The sequence below is a fragment of the Dendrobates tinctorius genome, unplaced genomic scaffold, assembly GCF_039654945.1.
Source record: "Dendrobates tinctorius isolate UK_male_01 unplaced genomic scaffold, ASM3965494v1 ptg000360l, whole genome shotgun sequence".
In the NCBI taxonomy this organism is placed as follows: domain Eukaryota; kingdom Metazoa; phylum Chordata; class Amphibia; order Anura; family Dendrobatidae; genus Dendrobates; species Dendrobates tinctorius.
In genome coordinates, this window is record NW_027362026.1 from 4,222,592 (window position 1) to 4,249,169 (window position 26,578).

Consider the following 26,578-nt stretch of genomic DNA (forward strand, 5'->3'; position numbering starts at 1 on the left):
TGCCCATGGACGGGATAGTACGTCTAGCGCGATCAGCGGCGCCCACGTGGTGAGCGCCGCTGATCGTGGCCGGGTGTCAGCTGATTATCACAGCTGACACCCGGCACTATGTGTCAGGGGCGGTCACGGACCGCCCCCGACACGTTAACCCCTTGCACACCGCGATCAAACATGATCGCGGTGTACCGGGAGTTAAAGGGAAGCATCGGCAGGGAGGGGGCTCCCTCCGTGCTTCCCTGAGCCCCCCACGGCAGCGCAATGTGCAGCGCTGCTGCGGGGGACTCCTTTCCTCCAGGCCCCCGGATCCAAGATGGCGACGGGGGCCTTCGGGGGCCTGGAGGAAGCTGGCTTCCTCAGTGCCTGCAAAGCGCAGGCATGAGGAAGCCTTGTGCACTGCCTGTGACAGATTGCTGATCTGTCACAGTGATCTGTGATGTGACAGATCAGCGATCTGTCACAGGACAGTGATGTCCCACCTGGGACTATGTAATAAAGTAAAAAAAAATTAAAAAAAGTGTAAAAATAATTTTAAAAAAATCGCCAAATAAGTAAAAAAAAAAAAATATTCCCCAATAAATTCATTTTTTGAAAATAAAAAAAACCACAAAACAATAAAAGTACACATATTAGGTATCGCCGCGTCCGTAACGACCCGCCCTATAAAACTGTCCCATTAGTTAACCCCTTTAGCGAACCCCTTAAAAAATAAAAATAAAAAACGAAGAAAAAAATAATGATTTATTATCATACCGCCAAACAAAAAGTGTAATAACGCGCGATCAAAAAGACGCATATAAATATCCATGGTACCGCTCAAAATGTCATCTTGTCCCGCAAAAAACGAGCCGCGACACAGCATCATCAGCGAAAAAATAAAAAAGTTATAGCTCGCAGAATAAAGCGATGCAAAAATAATTATTTTTTATATAAAATAGTTTTCATTGCATAAAACCGACAAAACATTAAAAAAGACCTAAATGAGGTATCACTGTAACCGTACTGACCCGAAGAATAAAACCGCTTTATCAATTTTACCGCACGCGGAACGGTGTAAACGCACTCCCCCAAAAGAAATTCATGAAACGCTGGTTTTTGTTCATTCTGCGTCCCAAAAATCGGAATAAAAAGCGATCAAAAAATGTCACGTGCCCGAAAATGGTACCAATAAAAACGTCAACTCGTCCCGCAAAAAATAAGACCTCACATGACTCGGTGGGTCAAAATACGGAAAAATTATAGCTCTCAATATGTGGTGATGCAAAAACTATTTTTACAATAAAAAGCGTCTTTTAGCGTGCGACAGCTGCCAAAAATAAAAACCGCCATAAATAGTAAATCAAACCCCCCGCTATCACCCCCTTAGTTAGGGAAAAATAATAAAATAAAAAAAATGTATTTATTTCCATTTTTCCATTAGGGCTAGGGTTAGGGCTAGGGTTAGGGCTAGGGTTAGGGCTTGGGTTAGGGCTGAGATTAGGGTTAGGGGTGTGTTGGGGTTCGGGTTGGAGTTAGAATTGGGGGTTTCCACTGTTTGGGCACATCAGGGGCTCTCCAAATGCAACATTGCGTCTGATCTCAATTCCAGCCAATTCTGAGTTGAAAAAGTCATATGGTGCTCCTTCCCTTCCAAGCTCTGCCATGCGCCCAAACAGTGTTTTACCCCCACATGTAGGGTATCAGCCTACTCAGGACAAATTGCAAAACAATTTTTGGGGTCCAATTTCTCCTGTTACCCTTAGGAAAATAAAAAATTGGGGGCAGAAATATAATTTTTGTGGAAAAAAATGATTTTTTTATTTTCACGTCCGAGCGTTATAAACTTCTGTGAAGCACTTGGGGGTTCAAAGTGCTCACCACACATCTAGATAAGTTCCGTGGGGGGGTCTAGTGTCCAAAATGGGGTCACTTGTTGGGAGTTTCAATAGTTTAGGTACATCAGGGGCTCTCCAAATGCACATGACACCCGCAGACCATTCCATCAAAGTCTGCATTCCAAAATGGCACTGCTTCCCTTCCGAGCCCCGACGTGTGTCCATACAGTAGTTTTCTCCCACATATGGGGTGTCAGCGTACTCAGGACAAATTGGACAACAACTTTTGGGGTCCAATTTCTCCTGTTACCCTTGGGAAAATGAAAAAATTGGGGACTAATTGATCATGTTTGTGGAAAAAATACGATTTTTTTATTTTCATGCCCGGGCATTATAAACTTCTGTGAAGCCCTTGGGGGTTCAAAGTGCTCACCACACATCTAGATAAGTTCCTTAGGGGTTCTCGTTTCCAAAATGGGGTCATTTGTGGGGTGTTTCCACTGTTTAGGTACATTAGGGGCTCTCCAAAGGCAACATGACACCCGCAGACCATTCCATCAAAGTCTGCATTCCAAAACGTCACTACTTCCCTTCCGAGCCCTGACGTGTGTCCATACAGTAGTTTTCTCCCACATATGGGGTGTCAGCGTACTCAGGACAAATTGGACAACAACTTTTGGGGTTCAATTTCTCCTGTTACCCTTAGGAAAATAAAAAAATTGGGGACTAATTGATCATGTTTGTGGAAAAAATACGATTTTTTTATTTTCATGCCCTGGCATTATAAACTTCTGTGAAGCCCTTGTGGGTTCAAAGTGCTCACCTCACATCTAGATAAGTTCCTTAGGGGGTCTAGTTTTCAAAATGGGGTCATTTGTGGGGGGTTTCCACTGTTTAGGTATATTAGGGGCTCTCCAAAGGCAACATGACACCCGCAGACCATTCCATCAATGTCTGCATTCCAAAACGTCACTACTTCCCTTCCGAGCCCTGACGTGTGTCCATACAGTAGTTTTCTCCCACATATGGGGTGTCAGCTTACTCAGGACAAATTGGACAACAACTTTTGGGGTTCAATTTCTCCTGTTACCCTTGGGAAAATAAAAAAATTGGGGAATAATTGATTATGTTTGTGGAAAAAATACGATTTTTTTATTTTCATGCCCTGGCATTATAAACTTCTATGAAGCCCTTGGGGGTTCAATGTGCTCACCTCACATCTAGATAAGTTCCTTAGGGGGTCTAGATTTCAAAATGGGGTCATTTGTGGGGAGTTTCCACTGTTTAGGTACATTAGGGGCTCTCCAAAGGCAACATGACACCCGCAGACCATTCCATCAATGTCTGCATTCCAAAACGTCACTACTTCCCTTCCGATCCCCGACGTGTTCCCATACAGTAGTTTTCTCCCACATATGGGGTATCAGCATACTCAGGACAAATTGGACAACAACTTTTGGGGTCCAATTTCTCCTGTTACCCTTGGGAAAATAAAAAAAATGGTGACTAAAAGATCATGTTTGTGGAAAAAATACGAATTTTTTATTTTCACGCCCGGGCTTTATAAACTGCTGTGAAGCACTGGGGGGTTCAAAGTGCTCACCACACATCTAGATAAGTTCCTTGGGGGGTCTAGTTTCCAAAATGGGGTCACTTGTGTGGGGTTTCCACTGTTTAGGTACATCAGGGGTTTTCCAATCGCGACATGGTGTCCGATCTCAATTCCAGCCAAAAACGTCAAATGGCGCTGCTTCCCTTCCGAGCTCTGCCATGCGCCCAAATAGTGGTTTACCCCCACATGTGGGATATCAGCGTACTCAGGACAAATTGCACAATAACTTTTAGGGTGCTGTTACCCTTGGAAAAATAAGAATTGAGGGTGAAAAGATCATTTTTGTGGAAAAAATATGATTTTTTAATTGTACGGCTTTATGTTATAAACTTCTGTGAAGCCCTTGGGGGTTCAAAGTTCTCACCACACATCTAGATAAGTTCCTTAGGGGGTCTAGTTTCCAAAATGGTGTCATTTGTGGGGGGTTTCCACTGTTTTGGTACATCAGGGGTTTTCCAATCGCGACATGGTGTCCGATCTCAATTCCAGCCAAAAACGTCAAATGGCGCTGCTTCCCTTCCGAGCTCTGCCATGCGCCCAAATAGTGGTTTACCCCCACATGTGGGGTATCAGCATACTCAGGACAAATTGCACAATAACTTTTAGGGTGCTGTTACCCTTGGAAAAATAAGAATTGAGGGTGAAAAGATCATTTTTGTGGAAAAAATATGATTTTTTAATTGTACGGCTTTATGTTATAAACTTCTGTGAAGCCCTTGGGGGTTCAAAGTTCTCACCACACATCTAGATAAGTTCCTTAGGGGGTCTAGTTTCCAAAATGGTGTCATTTGTGGGGGGTTTCCACTGTTTTGGTACATCAGGGGTTTTCCAATCGCGACATGATGTCCGATCTCAATTCCAGCCAAAAATGTCAAATGGCGCTGCTTCCCTTCCGAGCTCTGCCATGCGCCCAAATAGTGGTTTACCCCCACATGTGGGGTATCAGCATACTCAGGACAAATTGCACAATAACTTTTAGGGTCCTGTTACCCTTGGGAAAATAAAAATTGGGGTGAAAAGATCATTTTTGTGGAAAAAATATGATTTTTTAATTGTACCGCTGTACGTTATAAACTTCTGTAAAGCCCTTGTAGGTTCAAAGTTCTCACCACATATCTAGATAAGTTCCTTGGGGGGCCTAGTTTCCAAAATGGGGTCACTTGTAGGGGGTTTCCACTGTTTAGGTACATCAGGGACTCTCCAAACGTGACATGGCGTCCGATCTGAATTCCAGCCAATTTTGCATTGAAAAAGTCAAACGGCGCTCCTTCCATTCTGAGCTCTGCCATGCGCCGAAACAGTCGTTCCCCCCCACAAATCAGGTATCAGCGTACTCAGGACAAATTGCACAATAACTTTTGCAGTCCAATTTCTCCTGTTACCCTTGGTAAAATAAAAAAAATTGAACCTGAAGTATTTTTTTTGTGAAGAAAAGTTAGATGTTCATTTTTTTTTTAAATATTCAAAAAAATTCCTGTGACGCACCAAAAGGGTTAATAAACTTCTTGAATGTGGTTTTGAGCACCTTAAGGGGTGCAGTTTTTAGAATGATGTCACTTTTGGGTATTTTCTATCATATAGACCCCTCAAAGTGGCTTCAAATGTGATGTGGTCCTAAAAATAAAATGGTGTTGTAAAAATGAGAAATCGCTGGTCAACTTTTAAGCCTTATAACTTCCTAACAAAAAAAAATTTTGGTTCCAAAATTGTGCTGATGTAAAGTAAACATGTGGGAAATGTTAGTTATCAAGTTTTTTGTGTGCCGTATCTCTGTGATTTAAGGGCATAAAAATTCAAAGTTGGAAAATTGCGAAATTTTCAAAATTTTTGCCAAATTTCCGTTTTTTTCACAAATAAACGCAAGTTATTTGAATGAAATTTTACCACTAACATGAAGTACAATATGTCACGAGAAAACAATGTCAGAATCACCGGGATCCATAGAAGCGTTCCAGAGTTATGACCTCATAAAGGTACAGTGGTCAGAATTGTAAAAATTGGCCCGGTCATGAACGTGCAAACCACCCTTGGGGGTGAAGGGGTTAATCAAGGGATTGAATGTCAGTCTTTTATAGCACGTGGCATTTTTAAGTTGCCGAAATACTTCATTTTCATATAGAGATTTCGGCCAAACCACCACATTCCCACCCTTATCTGCAGGTTTGAAAACCACATCTTTCAGATCCTGCAACCGCTTAAGACCCAGCCTTTCTTCTCTACTTAGATTATTGTTACTGGGATAACGTGGTATTTTTTCAAATTCTTTACTCACTGCCTTAACAAAAACATCAATTACTGGACAAGATGATAATTGTGGAAATGTCCGAGAGCGTGGACGAATTGATTCAGGGATCTTACCTTTCTCCAATGTATTATGATCATTAGCCAGATTATCAAGAATATCTAGCGCCTCTTGTTCCGCCTCTGTAGGGAACAATTGAAAAGTAGTCTCGTCATGAAAGTGCCGTTTATATAATAATTTTCTTGCAAAGAGGTTTAAATCTTTGATTGCCATAAACTGATCAAAAAGTGGAGTAGGACAAAACATAAGACCTTTATTGAGCAAATTAATTTCGACAGATGAAAAAATATGAGTACTCAAATTAAGATTATTGTCAGGAGTATATCTAGTAAGTCGTTTCATCGGTTGATACCGTACATCTCGTTTTCTCTTAGGTGTAGAGATAATAGAGGTTGATACAGAGGCGGAAGTAGAGGCGCCAGAAATATCACTCACAGATGGATTGGAAGACATAGATGGATTACGATTATGTTGATGGTCACCGTTACTCTCATTGATTGCATTCTTACGCCATCTGTATACTCTACCCAAATTGAAATCTCTTTGATCCCTCATCAATTTATTGCTCTGATTAGCTTGTATGTCCTTGATCCACTGTTCAATATGTTTGTCCAATTGCAGACCAATCAGTTGTAGTTGGTCTGCAGATAGATTAGCTTTGGCACTGATATATGCCTCTTCAAGGACCTTATCAATCTCAACTAAGGAGTTGATATTTAATTTAATTAACAGCTCCATTAATTTCTTAGACGTATCATTACAAACGCTTTCCCAGTTTGAAATGAATTCTTGGTCACTCACTATAAAGGATGGAGTGACATGGACTCTCAGGCCTCTTGGAATTAATTGTCTCTCAATATAGTTTTCCAAGAAGGCCCGATTCCACCAAGAGCGGATTCTTTTATGTGTCAGATTCTTAATCACATTAAAAACTGAATTAAATTGTGGACCACTTGTCACCGTTGTTGTGGTACCACTATTACCAAAGACTTCTTTGACACGTCCTTGCCAGGATAATTCCCTGGCTTTAAAATCCATATTCAGGTAGAAAAACCTGTGCAAAACACAGACAATTAGCAATAGATCCAATTAACCTGATATTAAGCAATACCACAAAAAACACGTTAAAAAATAATAAATAATATGATAATTACAATTTAATAAATTACCATTTCCAACGTGTATAAGTGTATGCTACTAGAGGAATGGTAGACCATTCGAGAAAAGACTTGTATACCGAACCAAAAGAAAAACCCAAAATTATGGTCAAAGTATAAAAATTAAATAAAATATATATATATATATATATATATAGTAAAAATAGTCATAAAACATGTATGAGATTAAAATACCTTTATTAAGTAATAGTAGTACAAATGCATATAAAAAAGCGATGTGTGCTCAGAAATATTCAAATTATATATACACCTGTATAGGTTAATAAAACACAGCGTTCCTCATTAATAAACAACCTGTAATTTATCCCTCTATATGTTTGCCATTTGGAGAAGTGACATAAAGTATACGGAGCCGATCTAGGCTCAAACAAGTGTCTGTGCATAGAAACATGTGGTAATACAATTGAACCAACAACAATAAGATAGAAACCAATATAGTAATATAAAGTGCAAAGTGCTTAATCCAAAAACAAGGGGGTGAAAAGGGGAACAATGGAGGGAATATACCTTAAAGGAACGCTGCTGAATGAGCTACACAGACCCGACGTACGTTTCGGAGTAAATCCTTCGTCAGGGGGTGGTGTGTATAATCACGGATCTCCCTAAATACTCCTGTGCAAGTAACATGTGGTAAGATTGAACCTATCACGGCGCGCGCGCCGCCATAACTTCCGGGACATAAACCCACCCTCCTGTCATATGACTGGTAACCTAGTAACAGGATGCCAGACATGGACGCAGGAATAGGGAAGCCGGGAATCATTCCCTCCATTGTTCCCCTTTTCACCCCCTTGTTTTTGGATTAAGCACTTTGCACTTTATATTATTATATTGGTTTCTATCTTATTGTTGTTGGTTCAATTGTATTACCACATGTTTCTATGCACAGACACTTATTTGAGCCTAGATCGGCTCTTTATACTTTATGTCACTTCTCCAAAGGGCAAACATATAGAGGGATAAATTACAGGTTGTTTATTAATGAGGAACGCTGTGTTTTATTAACCTACACAGGTGTATATATAATTTGAATATTTCTGAGCAAACATCGCTTTTTTATATGCATTTGTACTACTATTACTTAATAAAGGTATTTTAATCTCATACATGTTTTATGACTATTTTTACTATATATATATATATATTTTATTTAATTTTTATACTTTGACCATAATTTCGGGTTTTTCTTTTGGTTCGGTATACAAGTCTTTTCTCGAATGGTCTACCATTCCTCTAGTAGCATACACTTATACACGTTGGAAATGGTAATTTATTAAATTGTAATTATCATATTATTTATTATTTTTTAACGTGTTTTTTGTGGTATTGCTTAATATCAGGTTAATTGGATCTATTGCTAATTGTCTGTGTTTTGCACAGGTTTTTCTACCTGAATATGGATTTTAAAGCCAGGGAATTATCCTGGCAAGGACGTGTCAAAGAAGTCTTTGGTAATAGTGGTACCACAACAACGGTGACAAGTGGTTCACAATTTAATTCAGTTTTTAATGTGATTAAGAATCTGACACATAAAAGAATCCGCTCTTGGTGGAATCGGGCCTTCTTGGAAAACTATATTGAGAGACAATTAATTCCAAGAGGCCTGAGAGTCCATGTCACTCCATCCTTTATAGTGAGTGACCAAGAATTCATTTCAAACTGGGAAAGCGTTTGTAATGATACGTCTAAGAAATTAATGGAGCTGTTAATTAAATTAAATATCAACTCCTTAGTTGAGATTGATAAGGTCCTTGAAGAGGCATATATCAGTGCCAAAGCTAATCTATCTGCAGACCAACTACAACTGATTGGTCTGCAATTGGACAAACATATTGAACAGTGGATCAAGGACATACAAGCTAATCAGAGCAATAAATTGATGAGGGATCAAAGAGATTTCAATTTGGGTAGAGTATACAGATGGCGTAAGAATGCAATCAATGAGAGTAACGGTGACCATCAACATAATCGTAATCCATCTATGTCTTCCAATCCATCTGTGAGTGATATTTCTGGCGCCTCTACTTCCGCCTCTGTATCAACCTCTATTATCTCTACACCTAAGAGAAAACGAGATGTACGGTATCAACCGATGAAACGACTTACTAGATATACTCCTGACAATAATCTTAAGGTAATCAATTTGAGTACTCATATTTTTTCATCTGTTGAAATTAATTTGCTCAATAAAGGTCTTATGTTTTGTCCTACTCCACTTTTTGATCAGTTTATGGCAATCAAAGATTTAAACCTCTTTGCAAGAAAATTATTATTTAAACGGCACTTTCATGACGAGACTACTTTTCAATTGTTCCCTACAGAGGCGGAACAAGAGGCGCTAGATATTCTTGATAATCTGGCTAATGATCATAATACATTGGAGAAAGGTAAGATCCCTGAATCAATTCGTCCACGCTCTCGGAAATTTCCACCATTATCATCTTGTCCAGTAATTGATGTTTTTGTTAAGGCAGTGAGTAAAGAATTTGAAAAAATACCACGTTATCCCAGTAACAATAATCTAAGCAGAGAAAAAAGGCTGGGTCTTAAGCGGTTGCAGGATCTGAAAGATGTGGTTTTCAAACCTGCAGATAAGGGTGGGAATGTGGTGGTTTGGCCGAAATCTCTATATGAAAATGAAGTATTTCGGCAACTTAAAAATGCCACGTGCTATAAAAGACTGACATTCAATCCCTTGATTAAATATCAATCTGAATTGGTGTCCATCCTGTGTAATGCAAGGGATAATGGCATTATATCAAAGGAACTTTTTATGGCCTTACAGATAGATGAACCATCCATTCCCACCCTTTATCTGCTACCCAAAATTCACAAGAACCAAAATATACCTCCGGGTAGGCCCATTATTTCAGGGTGTGGGAATTTTATGGAGAATGTTAATAAATTCATAGACTCTAAGTTACAACCACTAGTAGAAACATTACCCTCATTTACTAAAGATACAAATGAGTTTTTAAAAAAAGTTGATGGACTATATATCGGTGTGGACACACTGCTTGTGACGTGTGACGTCGAATCACTCTACACAAATATACCTCACTCTGATGGCATTAATGCGACTAAATTTTATTTGCAATCCTCAACCATGTCTTCATCTATGAGTCAATTTGTAGAGCAACTCTTATCATTCGCACTGTCTCACAATTTTTTTCTTTTTAAAGGGTCCTTCTACCTGCAGCTCCAGGGCACAGCGATGGGTGCATCCTATGCACCAGCTTATGCAAATATTTTCCTGGGGCTGTGGGAGAGGGACCTTTTTTTGTCGGATCGGTTGTCATCAATGCACCGCGTTCTCTTTTGGACGCGGTACATTGATGACATATTTTTGATCTGGCAGGGATCTGTTGAAACACTTAAAGAATTTATTTTAAATTTAAATGACAATGCTATGAATATACATCTTACATATCAATCTGATAAAGATGTGATTGACTTTCTAGATGTAAAAGTAAAAAGAGATATGGAGAATTGCATACAGACTGACCTATTTCGGAAAAGTACTTCAGTAAACTCTTTCCTGCACGCTACCTCAGCGCATCCCCCAGCTTTGGTGAAATCTATTCCCATTGGACAGTTCCTGCGATTACGTAGGATCTGTTCAAATGAGGAAGATTTTTTAAAACAAGCGGATGATCTTAGACTTAGATTTCTTGATCGTGGTTATAGCCACAGATCTGTGAAAAGGGCATTCAATAGAGCAAAAAATGTATCACGACATCAGGCTCTATATTCTTCGAGACCATCAACATCTGATAGGAAAATAAGATATATTACCCAATATCATGGTCAGATGAAAATGATGATAAGATTGTTGGAAAAAGCTTGGCCCATATTACATACTGATCCAATTTTATCCCATTATATTGGATCTAAACCAAGCATAACCTATAGGAGACCAGTAAATTTGGGGGACCAATTAGTTAAAAGCCACTATGTTCCAGAACCAATTCAGTCAATGTCTTTTTTGGATTCCAAACCAGCTTGGGTTTGCAAACCTTGTGGAAAATGTGTGGCTTGTTCAAATATTGATCAAGCTCAGACATTTTCTAGTTCGGATGGTTTAACCATGTATAAAATCACTCATACAATAACTTGTACAACCAAAGCGGTTGTTTAGTATGCCACTTGTCCCTGTTCCCTAATTTATGTTGGACTAACAACCCGTCAACTAAAGGTAAGGGTTCGGGAACATGTTTTGGGGATTTTAGCGGCAAAGGAAATTGAGGATATAAATACATTGAAAACCATACCAAAACATTTCAAACTTTTCCACAATTGCAATGCCGATGAATTGAGGATAATTGGCATTGATATGGTAAAACCAAGCATTAGAGGTGGTAGAATAAGTGCCCCTTTAGCACGGTTAGAAGCCAAGTGGATCTGGAGCCTCAAAACGGTCTCACCTCTAGGTCTTAACGAAAATCTTAGCTTTGCGCCTTTTTTGTAAACTGCAATATTTATTCTTATTTATTCATTATTTATTTATTTTTTATCCTGTGGATCCCTGTTTCCCACCCATCCCTCCCATCCCTACCCCTCCTTTCCCCATGTTTTACTAATAAAAATTTTTTTTATATTTCTTTTATCAAGGAACCATTTTCCTTCCTGTCTTATGGTTTGAGTGATGATGGATAAGCCGGAATCATTTGATGCATGAAGAAATACATACCTGTGATTGTCCATGATGTCCAGTGCAAATCCATGGAAGAAGATTTATTTACTTATTATTTACTCGTTTATTATTATTATTTTTCATTATTATATTTTATTATTATTATTTCTTATTATTTTTTATTATTTATTATTTATTAGTTATTATTTATTATTATTTTTTATTTTATATTTTATATTTTATTTATTATTTATTATTTACTATTACTAATATTCTATATTTCTTCTTTCTTTTTCCTTGTTTTTGTAACATTATTTGTATTTTTGAATGATAATCCATTTGTGACACTTTTGATGTATTTGTTATATACCATTTTAATATATGTTAACATATTGATTTTATACATGCTGTCATTCTATAATTATTTGTATATGGACTCATAACGGTATTCCTCGATTGAAGTAGTTTATACATATGGATATATTTCCATTGAGTGGATTTCATATATTTATTATTACCAATTTTTGTAAGCATGTATATATATATATTTTTTTTTGTTGTATATATCTTTCCGGAGTCTATATCCATTTGTTGCTTTTGCTCTAGTCATATTATACATTTTTCTAGCCTATGTGTTTGGGAGCTGGATGTGCGCGTGCGCGGCCAGGGACTGGGTGTTTCTTGACGTATGCATCGGAATCCCCGGTTGGGCTTTTCGGACTTGGTCGGGGACCTCCTGTCTTGCTGACTACGCATGCGCCGCATAATCCAGTTACCCTTCCGCATTTGGAGGTGTGTCTGTACCATGTGAGTGGATGGCCTGTGCGCACGCGCAGCCTGATTCCCGGCTTCCCTATTCCTGCGTCCATGTCTGGCATCCTGTTACTAGGTTACCAGTCATATGACAGGAGGGTGGGTTTATGTCCCGGAAGTTATGGCGGCGCGCGCACCGTGATAGGTTTAATCTTACCACATATTACTTGCACAGGAGTATTTAGGGAGATCCGTGATTATACACACCACCCCCTGACGAAGGATTTACTCCGAAACGTACGTCGGGTCTGTGTAGCTCATTCAGCAGCGTTCCTTTAAGGTATATTCCGTCCATTGTTCCCCTTTTCACCCCCTTGTTTTTGGATTAAGCACTTTGCACTTTATATTATTATATTGGTTTCTATCTTATTGTTGTTGGTTCAATTGTATTACCACATGTTTCTATGCACAGACACTTGTTTGAGCCTAGATCGGCTCCGTATACTTTATGTCACTTCTCCAAAGGGCAAACATATAGAGGGATAAATTACAGGTTGTTTATTAATGAGGAACGCTGTGTTTTATTAACCTATACAGGTGTATATATAATTTGAATATTTCTGAGCACACATCGCTTTTTTATATGCATTTGTACTACTATTACTTAATAAAGGTATTTTAATCTCATACATGTTTTATGACTATTTTTACTATATATATATATATATATATATTTTATTTAATTTTTATACTTTGACCATAATTTCGGGTTTTTCTTTTGGTTCGGTATACAAAAATGAGGAAGTATGGTGGAAGAGGCCGTAGAAGTGGGCAGGGGTTGCCAGCTGGTACTGATGGTGGTGCATCTGCTGGTAGTAGCAAAAGCACAATAGCACCTAAGGCAGGAAGTGTTGAGCCTGCATCATCGTCTGGCTCCACAAGGCCTCGAAGGCTCCCTTTTCTGGGAGTAGGTAAACCGCTTTTAAAGCCAGAGCTTCAGGAACAAGTTTCGGCTTACATTGCTGACACAGCCTCCAGCTCTATCGCCTCCTCTTCTGAAGTTTCAAAAAATAAAAGCACTGAGTCATCAGTGGAGGCTCCAGGTCAGGAACAACACCTTTCCTTGTGTCCTTCACCCCTACCAAAAGTGAAGGATGCGGCAGGCCACACTACCGATTTCTCCATGGAGCTCTTTTCACATACCATGCCTAGATTATCAAGTCAAATTGTGAATTCCCCAGTCCAAGATGAATCTGACATGGAGTGTGGGTAGCCAGCCAGGGCAGTGGGGTTAATCGGTACCGGACCGGTGACTCAGAGGGAAGTGTCACGGTGGTGGTGACCCGGTCCGTGGCCGTGGGTGTCCATGCAAAGGGGTGAATAACGTTTATAGGTGAATGATAAGTGACGCCACCTGTGGTTTCTGATCAGATTGACCAGCGCTGCAGTGTCGCTTCTCTGGGACAGATGTTGTGGTGCAGCTAAGATGTACAAGCCCTGCACAGGTAGGGCCGTAGTCGCAGGGCAGATGAAAGAGTTGGTAGATGGTGTGCAGTGCAGGATGTAGCAGAGCCGTGCGCCAGGCGCTGGAGAAAGATGACACAGTCGTGCAGTTCCTTTACCTGTACTTGGTAAGTGCCGTCCAGGACCCAGAGTACAGATGGAGAAGGAGTTGGTCAGCCTGGAAGCAAATTTGGAATTCTCTCTCTGCAGATAGGTAGTGTGGCCTTCGTTCTAGCGCTTATCTGAAGTACTCGCAGTACTGAGTTCACTGAAGTTCCCCCTGTTGACTCTCTTTTGGAACTTTCTCGTATGGCAGGCAGCCATAGCCTTTTCCTTCTGGCTCACACACGTCGCTGCTGGGGCCTCCGAGCCTTAGTTGGGAACAGAGCATTTACAGCTGCTACTTCATCCGGTTTCTGCTGCAGGACCGTCAGTGTCCCTACAAACTCGGAGACCGGAATCCGGACCATGCGCTCCAGCTAGGAGTGAGCCTTAACTCTGCTCATCCTCCAGCTCGACTTCTCACGTCCACACACTTCCCCTTCCCTTCACAGACTGCCCTAACTTCCCTCCTCCCGACCGCAGAGATCAGCTCCTCAGCAGTCAGGTTCAGAGCTCTCCCCGCTGGCCTGGAGTGGGAACTGTGTTGTGTGTTGGTTTAACTGCTAGAGAGATCCTTCCTTGCTCCCAAGCATGACATCACAATCCCTAGGAGGAACGTAATGCCACTGTGGCGACCGTACTACTGGGGGCGCCACAAGTGCACTGATGCCCAGCCACTGCTAGATGATTCTGCTGGTACATTGACCCACACCACTACATTCCCCTTGCACTCTACACAGCCAGAATCTGACCCTGATGAAACTCAGGTTCCCCTTCCCGCATACTATACCACCTTACACGGTGACAAAGAGGAAGGTGCAGATGAAAGTGCAGGTTCCTTGAGCAGGTGGGGGGCATACTCATGGGCGACGGCACTGGCACAGGGCCCCTCATAGCACTCAAAAGTGTCTCTGCCGGTGGGAGGGACCACCGCCGTCAGACACACCGCCATACTATGAGGGGCCCTGTGCCAGTGCCGTCGCCAACGAGTGTCCCCCCTGCTTGCTCAGAATCACAGCACTTGCAAAGTTGAAATACTTACCTCTCCCTGCTCCACCGCCGTGACGTCTTCCGCGTTTCCTGACAGTGACATTCCGGTCAGAGAGCGAGATGACATCACGTCTGTACGCCCTCTGCCTAAACAGTCCAAGTGCAGAGAGATGGAAGATGGGGACGATGAGGAGGGATTCCCTAGCGAGGAGACTTATTTAATTGTTTTAATTGTTGGGTACAATTTTTGCAGAGCACTATACTCTGGAGAATGATATATGTGGCCCACCATACACTGGAGCATTACAAAGGTGGACATCAGACACTGGAGCAGCATTTACAGGGCCCATTATACACTGGAGCATTAGAAATGGGGCCCATTATATATGGAGCATTATTTGGGCCCATAAGACACTGGAGCATCATCCATGGGGCCCATCATATACTGGAGCATTGTAAATGGGGCAGATTATATATGGAGCATTATTTGGACCAATCGTACACTAGAGCATCATCCATGAGGCCCATCATATGCTGAAGCTTTCCAAATGGGGGACATCAGACACTGGAGCAGCATTTACAGGGCCCATTATACACTGGAGCATTAGAAATGGGGCCCATTATATATGGAGCATTATTTGGGCCCATAAGACAGTGGAGCTTCATCCATGGGGACCAACATATACTGTAGCATTATGTGGAGCTCATCATATACTGTATCGAACATTATATGGGACCAATAATTCTGTATGGAGAAATATATGGGCCTCATTACTCTGTATGGCGCACTATGCGGTGGCCATAATACTGTATGGAGTAATATACTCTCCGTTTTTGGAGCTATTGGAGAATTTAAAATGGATATCAGTCATGTGATGTAAGAAGGGAAATATTTTTCATTGTACTGTACCGCTATTTCTATGCCGTATCAGAGGATCATGAATTCTGGCATGTGTTAAAGGAGCCCAGTCAGACAGCTAAAAGAGAAAAAGCGCAATAGGGTCTTACCCGAGTAGAGATTGATATAAATCAGATCATTAAACTCACCTTATGCAGGGGAGATTCAGACATATAGGAACAGAAAGTCAGGCTACTGCACATCCAAAGGGCCACTCCGTGACCACGAATCATCAGATTACAAAGGAGAAGGTTTATGGATTAAACGTGGGCTGCTTGACAGATCACTCCTTCCAGATTGTGTTAATTGTACTTTAATTTCCCAACGCGTTTCGAAGTTTACACTTCTTCCTCAGGGGATGACATGTACAGACAGACAAGGCTATCACCGGTTTTATACCTACAGAATTTAAAAATTGGCGCCAAAGGTCACATGTTACAGGGAAAAAAAAAAGTCAAAGTTCATCAGTAAGAGAATGTAAAAAATATATAAAAATATATTACTAAAAGACAATTAATTATTTTTATTCTTTTCAGATTATTTAAAAACAGAAAAATCATGAATTCAAAGAAAAAAGAAGAAAAAAGGAAAAAAAAAAAGGAAAAAAGAGCTTGTATCGAACTGAAGGGGGGGGGAGGTGGAGAAAGAACCCAAAGCTCAAACCACCACACCAAGAGAGCAAGCAAAGAAAAATGAAAAAAGAGAAAAAGGCACGAAGACTTCCCTGTATAAGAATTCAACAAAGACTTTTTTAATTATACTCTTTGAGAAAATATATATATATATATATATATATATATATATATATATATATATATATATGAAAGTTTTGAATAAAATATATTGAATGGAATATTTTTAATAAAATATAATAAAAAATAATAAAATAATAAAATGATAATAATTGGGAACATGTCATCAGTACTTAGGAGCGGTATAAGTATATAAAAAAGTATATAAAAATTGTGCATACAAAAAATTGTACATATAAAAAATGTGCATATAAAAATGTGTATGTATGTACATGAAGTACATGATGAATACACGAAAAATGTATAAAAATACATACTTAAAAAATATACTTAAAAAATACTGGAAAAAGTACATGATAAAGGTGAGAACAAAAAAATACTGGAAAAAGTACATAATAAAGGTGAGAACAAAAAAAGCGCTCCCCATGGATGAAGGAGCCTGACTAGAAAGGATCGGTGGCTCACAAGGGAAGAAAACTTATCCCGAAAGAGAGGAAACATCCAAGATGAGAAGAGGACGCAGGATCGCATCCAAAAAGGGAAAGAGAACGATGGAACTACACGCGCTCACATCGCGGGACAAGAAAAATATATCATTATAGTGTGTGGGGAAAATCAGCACAACAAATAGAAATTTTTTCAGGAACACCGGACACTGCAACAGGTAAAAAAACGAGAGACTGAGGCATATCAGACAGAACATGCAATCACCAAAACTAATAAAAAAAGGCAGAAAATCGCAATAGTAAGAACACAATGAGAATTAGTGATTAGTGGAAACTAATCTTATTAGAAAGGATAAAGGACAACGATAATTGTTAGAAACGGAAAATGCGGCATTGACATGGTCTTACAAAAAAACTTCCGTTATTTCGTTAAGACCGTTTGGTCTTAGGGTATTTAGCCTATAAATCCAAAAGACTTCCTTCCTATTCAATGACCCTATTCTATCAGGGGTATTATCTGGTATATGCTCAATAGGACTGATTTTTAAACCATTTGGATTTCTATTATGTTCTACAGTGCAGTGTCTAGAGAGACCATGTTGCAAGAAACCTCTTTTAATATTGTATCTGTGGGAGTTAATTCTAAGATGTAACGGTTGAACCGTCCTACCCACGTATTGTTTTCCACATTCACATTCAATAAGATAGACCACGAAGTCGGTGGTACAATTTAGAAATTCCTTAATAGGAAAACACTCAAGGGTACTGGTAGATTTGAAACATTTATCCCTATGTGCAATACAAGTACAACATAAACAATTCTTCTTGCCACATTTATAAATGCCTTTAAGGGTGGTTTTGTATATGGGGATAATTTTATTATTGGCATTAATATTTTTTAAACGGCTTGGGGCTAGCACACTTTTAATGGTAGGAGCTCTTCTGAACGTAACACCAGGGCTGTCAGGGAGAAATTTCTGTAGGATGGGATCATTTAGTAAAATATGCCAATTATTGCTCAGAATCTTTCTAATTTTAATATGTTCAGCACAGAATTGAGTAATAAAATTAGTCGTGAATTTTTTGCTTTCAGGTTTGATTGTTCTAGTTCCATTAATTAGACACTCTTGAGATAAAATAATGCACTTGTTGAAAGCATTCTTAAGTAAATGGTCAGGATATTTTTTCTCAATAAACCTGTTTTTTAATATTTCTGCTTGATCCTTAAAGACCTTCGTGTCAGTGCAATTTTTCCTAATTCTTCTAAATTGATTTTCAGGGATGTTCCTTAGCCATTTTCCATAATGACCACTGCTGAAGGGTATATAGCTGTTTGTATCTACATTTTTAAAAAATGTTTTTGGTTAAAATTCTATTATCCTCAATATAGATAGTTATGTCTAGAAAGTTAATGGAATTTTTGCCATATGTCGTTGAGAAAGATAAACCCCAAATATTGTTGTTAAGATCAGAGATAAAATCATCAATATTATTCCCAGAATTGTCCCATATACAAAACAGGTCATCTATATATCTCTTATACAAAATACAATTGTTGTGCCATCTCAAATTGAAAATATAGGATTCTTCAAAGACCCCCATGAATTTATTGGCGTAAGTTGGTGCAACTTTCGACCCCATCGCGGTCCCAAGCTGCTGATGGTATAAGATTCCATTGAATGTGAAATAGTTATTATTCAAAATATAATTTATGCCTTTTAGTAGAAAATTTTTTTGGTCCTTGCTCAGTCTATTATCTTTTAATAAAATCTTATTGAAACAGGCGAGACCCAAGTTATGTGGAATATTTGAATATAAAGAAGATACATCCATGGTTACAAATATATAATGCGATTTCCATTCAATTGGTTGTAAGAATTGAATTAATTGGGTAGAATCTTTGATGAAACTCTTTAATAGAGGGACATGTGAAACCATTATTCTGTCGATAAAATGTGATAAATTGCTGGTCAAAGAGTCAATGCCTGAAATAATTGGTCTCCCAGGCGGGTTTACAAGATTTTTATGAATTTTTGGCAGATGATAAAAGAAAGGGGTTCGTGGGTTCATAATATTAAGGAACTTCAATTCATTTTTATCAAATATATTATTGTTTTTGCCCTCCAGAATTAATTTATCATAGATCACTTTAGCTCTAGCTAGGGTATCAAAGGAAAATTTTTTGTAATATTTTTCATCTGAAAGTATTTTGAGAGCTTCATCGCAATAATTTTTTCTGTTCTGAATTACTATCCCACCACCCTTATCTGCTGGGCGTATCACAATATCGATATTGGATTTTAGTGATTTTAGGGCTATTTTTTCATCCTTAGTTAAATTATGTTTGTAACCACAAGATTCTTTAGTAGTAAAAATCTCTTTAAAATTCTTTTGTACTACATCACTGAAAACATTTAAATGATGACCTTTGTCTTCAACCGGATAGAATTTGGATTTAATTGGTACATCCAAATGAAATTCAGGTGTACCAATGTTATCACTAGTTTTCTGTATACAATTGTTTTCATTGCTGTATATAGTTTTATTCATCTCTTTTAATAAAAAATGCCTTTTTAATGTAAGTTTCCTAATGAAAGTCTGAAGATCCAAAAAAAGGTCAAAATCATTGGTTTTATAAGTGGGACAAAAAGTCAATCCTTTGGAGAGGACTTTGATTTCATCACTGGTAAGGACATATGAAGATAAATTGAAAATGTTATTTCCAACGGTGAAGCTGTTATTTTTATTATTATTTTTATTTTTATTTATTTTATATTTGTTTTCCCTTTCTTTTTTTCGGCCCCCTCTGCATCCTCTATAATGCCTTTTCTTTTTCCAGTTCTCGGTGAAAAAAAAGTTTTTTATCTGTGATTTTTTTAGTGCTTGCGGTAAAAAAGGAACGGTGGCTGTGTTGTCAGTATTAGAATTATCGATTAAGATCATATTGCCACTGGGTGTGTTGGAAATGTTATCCTCGGAAACAAAATCACCTTTGGATATAATCGAACAATTATCCTCATATACAGAAAGGTCAAGAAGTGAGTTCGGTATACAATCAGGAAATTCCATGAGTGCAGGTGAAAGGATTTCCACTGGGGTGGGTGTAATAATTTTGTCCTGATCAACACTTGGATTTATAGTATCTATTAAATTTTTCTTAATATTATCATCATTGAGATGCTTCATTTGTTCTTTAATACTTTCCAAATGTTTCATGGCTTCAGTTAATGGTGCAGTTACTTTAGTGCTCTTAATAACTGGGGGTTTAGAAAAAATATTATTAGTTCCAGTTATCGGCCCTTTGATCTTTGATAGGAGCATTTTATTCAAAATTTTTTCTGGAGATGCTGGGTTTGGACTGGGAATGACTTTAACAATGGCATTCGTTTTTTCTGGTTCTATCCCAATAACTGTTTTGACTGCTTTATTACTGGTATCAGTGATGACAATACCATTATTAATGACACCGGAACTTTTATCAATTTTATTATTCTTTTTTCTATAATCCTCTCTATCCCTTTGTAGTTTTTTAGATTTTTTTAAAATAGTTTCATGTTCCACCTGCATGACATGCGTTATAACATTAGAATTATTTTTTTTTTACTCTGGATGTTTTTGAAACGGAATAAGCTGCTTTGATAAATTCATTACCTTAATTGCTGCTAGCTCTGCCAAATTAGACCTTTTCTTATATAATAGCAAAATCATTTTATGCATACAATTATTCAAATTGTTATCCCAATCCTGGGTAAAATTCAAGTCATTCACAAAAGGGGAATCAAAAACCAACCTCAGTCCACGTGGACAAATGTTCTCTTCTAAATAGATCGATAAAAAACGAGCGTCCAAGCTGTAGTGGAGTTCCTCCTTGATAGCTTCTTTGGTGTTTCAATATTTTTTATTAATTTTAGAATTCTTTTCAGGGAAGGGGAATAGGGTACAGAACAAAACGAAGGGATTAGGGTAGGGAAAACATAATCCCTGTAAAGACAGGGATACCCCACAAAGTGGGGAATTAGACAGGCAAACATACATGTTGTACAAGTAGTGTAACAAATCGCAAAGCAAATTGTATGCTATTCAACTCTAAGTACCTATGTCTGTAAGTATGTACTAATCAATTGTTGCTTTTTTTGCAAAAAACCTGTAGGAAGAAAGGATTACAATACAAATGCAAAGATCAATATACTTATAATAGCCGCCAGAAAAAAAAAACAGTACACATATTGTGTTAAATTTTACACAATTGTGGTAGCTCAAAAAAGATCAATACACGTATTATATTCCTGATACTTCAGAAAAAATTTTAAATAGCTAGGTACGTTATATATATCATAGATACCGCTATACCTAAAAAAAAATCATATTATATTGAATATAAAGAATATGAAAGCCTGTCCTGTCCGGGACATCCAGTGATGTCCCTAGAACTGAGCGGAGGCAAAAAATTTGGTTCTTTCAAAAAAAAAACTATATAAAAGTGGAAAATATTTCTTTATACAATTCTATATGTAACTCTAGATTGAACAGCAACAAATAAATTACAAGACTATCAGCCAAGAGGAAGGTCCGATTTCGACGTCGAAAGTCTCGGGATAACCTTTTGAGTACTTATTCCAGCGCACTCGAGGAAGTCCTTTCCTTGATAGCTTCTTTGAAGTTATAAAAGATCTTACGGAATGTCTTAGTTTCATCTTCACTGAAAGGATTGCTGGCTTCTTCCTCACATGTAGAGAAGCCGATGTTTCCAATAGTCTGTAGTATCAGACGTTCCCTTGGTGATAGTCTATTCTGAAAGCATTCCATCCTTGTACAGAGTAACGGACCCTCTGCTGCTCCAATATCCCAGACACCGACAGTGTTTTCCAGGCACCATCAGAGAATTAGAATAGTCAGACAGCTAAAAGAGAAAAAGCGCAATAGGGTCTTACCCGAGTAGAGATTGATATAAATCAGATCATTAAACTCACCTTATGCAGGGGAGATTCAGACATATAGGAACAGAAAGTCAGGCTGCTGCACATCCAAAGGGCCACTCCGTGACCACGAATCATCAGATTACAAAGGAGAAGGTTTATGGATTAAACATGCGCTGCTTGACAGATCACTCCTTCCAGATTGTGTTAATTGTACTTTAATTTCCCAACGCGTTTCGAAGTTTACACTTCTTCCTCAGGGGATGACATGTACAGACAGACAAGGATATCACCGGTTTTATACATACAGAATTTAAAAATTGGCGCCAAAGGTCACATGTTACAGGGAAAAAAAAAAAGTCAAAGTTCATCAGTAAGAGACCCTACTGCGCTTTTTCTCTTTTACCTGTCTGACTATTCTAATTCTCTGACGGTGCCTGGAAAACACTGTCGGTGTCTGGGATATTGGAGCAGCAGAGGGTCCGTTACTCTGTACAAGGATGGAATACTTTCAGAATAGACTCATCAAGGGAACGTCTGATACTACAGACTATTGGAAACATCGGCTTCTCTACATGTGAGGAAGAAACCAGCAATCCTTTCAGTGAGGATGAAACTAAGACATTCCGTAAGATCTTTTATAACTTCAAAGAAGCTATCAAGGAGAGCATAAGACAGAGTACAAGATTGGAGCGTGTGCCAGGAGGCACAACTGAGTATGAGACAGAGTACAGGGTCAGAGCGTGTGCCAGGAGGCACGATTGAGTATAAGACAAAGCACAGGATCAGAGTGTGTGCCAGGAGATTGAACAGCAACAAATAAATTACAAGACTATCAGCCAAGAGGAAGGTCCGATTTCGACGTCGAAAGTCTCGGGATAACCTTTTGAGTACTTATTCCAGCGCACTCGAGGAAGTCCTTTCCTTGATAGCTTCTTTGAAGTTATAAAAGATCTTACGGAATGTCTTAGTTTCATCTTCACTGAAAGGATTGCTGGCTTCTTCCTCACATGTAGAGAAGCCGATGTTTCCAATAGTCTGTAGTATCAGACGTTCCCTTGATGATAGTCTATTCTGAAAGCATTCCATCCTTGTACAGAGTAACGGACCCTCTGCTGCTCCAATATCCCAGACACCGACAGTGTTTTCCAGGCACCATCAGAGAATTAGAATAGTCAGACAGCTAAAAGAGAAAAAGCGCAATAGGGTCTTACCCGAGTAGAGATTGATATAAATCAGATCATTAAACTCACCTTATGCAGGGGAGATTCAGACATATAGGAACAGAAAGTCAGGCTGCTGCACATCCAAAGGGCCACTCCGTGACCACGAATCATCAGATTACAAAGGAGAAGGTTTATGGATTAAACATGCGCTGCTTGACAGATCACTCCTTCCAGATTGTGTTAATTGTACTTTAATTTCCCAACGCGTTTCGAAGTTTACACTTCTTCTTCAGGGGATGACATATACAGACAGACAAGGCTATCACCGGTTTTATACATACAGAATTTAAAAATTGGCGCCAAAGGTCACATGTTACAGGGAAAAAAAAAAGTCAAAGTTCATCAGTAAGAGAATGTAAAAAATATATAAAAATATATTACTAAAAGACAATTAATTATTTTTATTCTTTTCAGATTATTTAAAAACAGAAAAATCATGAATTCAAAGAAAAAAGAAGAAAAAAGGAAAAAAAAAAAGGAAAAAAGAGCTTGTATCGAACTGAAGGGGGGGGGGAGGTGGAGAAAGAACCCAAAGCTCAAACCACCACACCAAGAGAGCAAGCAAAGAAAAATGAAAAAAGAGAAAAAGGCACGAAGACTTCCCTGTATAAGAATTCAACAAAGACTTTTTTAATTATACTCTTTGAGTAAATATATATATATATATATATATATATATGAAAGTTTTGAATGAAATATATTGAATGGAATATTTTGAATAAAATATAATAAAAAATAATAAAATAATAAAATGATAATAATGTCATCAGTACTTGGGAGCGATATAAGTATATAAAAAAGTATATAACAATTGTGCATACAAAAAATTGTGCATATAAAAATGTGCATATAAAAATGTGTATGTATGTACATGAAGTACATGATGAATACACAAAAAATGTATAAAAATACATACTTAAAAAATATACTTAAAAAATACTGGAAAAAGTACATGATAAAGGTGAGAACAAAAAAAGCGCTCCCCATGGATGAAGGTGACTGACCAGAAAGGATCGGTGGCTCACAAGGGAAGAAAACTTATCCCAAAAGAGAGGACACATCCAAGATGAAAAGAGGACGCAGGATCGCATCCAAAAAGAGAGGAAACATCCAAGATGAAAAGAGGACGCAGGATCGCATCCAAAAAGGGAAAGAGAACGATGGAACTACACGTGCTCACATCGCGGGACAAGAAAAATATATCATTATAGTGTGGGGGGAAAATCAGCGCAACAAATAGAAATTTTTTCAGGAACACCGGACACTGCAACAGGTAAAAAAACGAGAGGCTGAGGCATATCAGACAGAACATGCAATGACCAAAACTAATAAAAAAGGCAGAAAATCGCAATAGTAAGAACACAATGAGAATTAGTGATTAGTGGAAACTAATCTTATTAGAAAGGATAAAGGACAACGATAATTGTTAGAAACGGAAAATGCGGCATTGACATGGTCTTACAAAAAAACTTCCGTTATTTCGTTAAGACCGTTTGGTCTTAGGGTATTTAGCCTATAAATCCAAAAGACTTTCTTCCTATTCAATGACCCTATTCTATCAGGGGTATTATCTGGTATATGCTCAATAGGACTGATTTTTAAACCATTTGGATTTCTATTATGTTCTACAGTGCAGTGTCTAGAGAGACCATGTTGCAAGAAACCTCTTTTAATATTGTATCTGTGGGAGTTAATTCTAAGATGTAACGGTTGAACCGTCCTACCCACGTATTGTTTTCCACATTCACATTCAATAAGATAGACCACGAAATCAGTGGTACAATTTAGAAATTCCTTAATAGGAAAACACTCAAGGGTACTGGTAGATTTGAAACATTTATCCCTATGTGCAATACAAGTACAACATAAACAATTCTTCTTGCCACATTTATAAATGCCTTTAAGGGTGGTTTTGTATATGGGGATAATTTTATTATTGGCATTAATATTTTTTAAACGGCTTGGGGCTAGCACACTTTTAATGGTAGGAGCTCTTCTGAATGTAACACCAGGGCTGTCAGGGAGAAATTTCTGTAGGATGGGATCATTTAGTAAAATATGCCAATTATTGCTCAGAATCTTTCTAATTTTAATATGTTCAGCACAGAATTGAGTAATAAAATTAGTCGTGAATTTTTTGCTTTCAGGTTTGATTGTTCTAGTTCCATTAATTAGACACTCTTGAGATAAAATAATGCACTTGTTGAAAGCATTCTTAAGTAAATGGTCAGGATATTTTTTCTCAATAAACCTGTTTTTTAATATTTCTGCTTGATCCTTAAAGACCTTCGTGTCAGTGCAATTTTTCCTAATTCTTCTAAATTGATTTTCAGGGATGTTCCTTAGCCATTTTCCATAATGACCACTGCTGAAGGGTATATAGCTGTTTGTATCTACAGTTTTAAAAAATGTTTTGGTTAAAATTCTATTATCCTCAATATAGATAGTTATGTCTAGAAAGTTAATGGAATTTTTGTCATATGTCGTTGAGAAAGATAAACCCCAAATATTGTTGTTAAGATCAGAGATAAAATCATCAATATTATTCCCAGAATTGTCCCATATACAAAACAGGTCATCTATATATCTCTTATACAAAATACAATTGTTGTGCCATCTCGAATTGAAAATATAGGATTCTTCAAAGACCCCCATGAATTTATTGGCGTAAGTTGGTGCAACTTTCGACCCCATCGCGGTCCCAAGCTGCTGATGGTATAAGATTCCATTGAATGTGAAATAGTTATTATTCAAAATATAATTCATGCCTTTTAGTAGAAAATTTTTTTGGTCCTTGCTCAGTCTATTATCTTTCAATAAAATCTTATTGAAACAGGCGAGACCCAAGTTATGTGGAATATTTGAATATAAAGAAGATACATCCATGGTTACAAATATATAATGCGATTTCCATTCAATTGGTTGTAAGAATTGAATTAATTGGGTAGAATCTTTGATGAAACTCTTTAATAGAGGGACATGTGAAACCATTATTCTGTCGATAAAATGTGATAAATTGCTGGTCAAAGAGTCAATGCCTGAAATAATTGGTCTCCCAGGCGGGTTTACAAGATTTTTATGAATTTTTGGCAGATGATAAAAGAAAGGGGTTCGTGGGTTCATAATATTAAGGAACTTCAATTCATTTTTATCAAATATATTATTGCTTTTGCCCTCCAGAATTAATTTATCATAGATCACTTTAGCTCTAGCTAGGGTATCAAAGGAAAATTTTTTGTAATATTTTTCATCTGAAAGTATTTTGAGAGCTTCATCGCAATAATTTTTTCTGTTCTGAATTACTATCCCACCACCCTTATCTGCTGGGCGTATCACAATATCGGTATTGGATTTTAGTGATTTTAGGGCTATTTTTTCATCCTTAGTTAAATTATGTTTGTAACCACAAGATTCTTTAGTAGTAAAAATCTCTTTAAAATTCTTTTGTACTACATC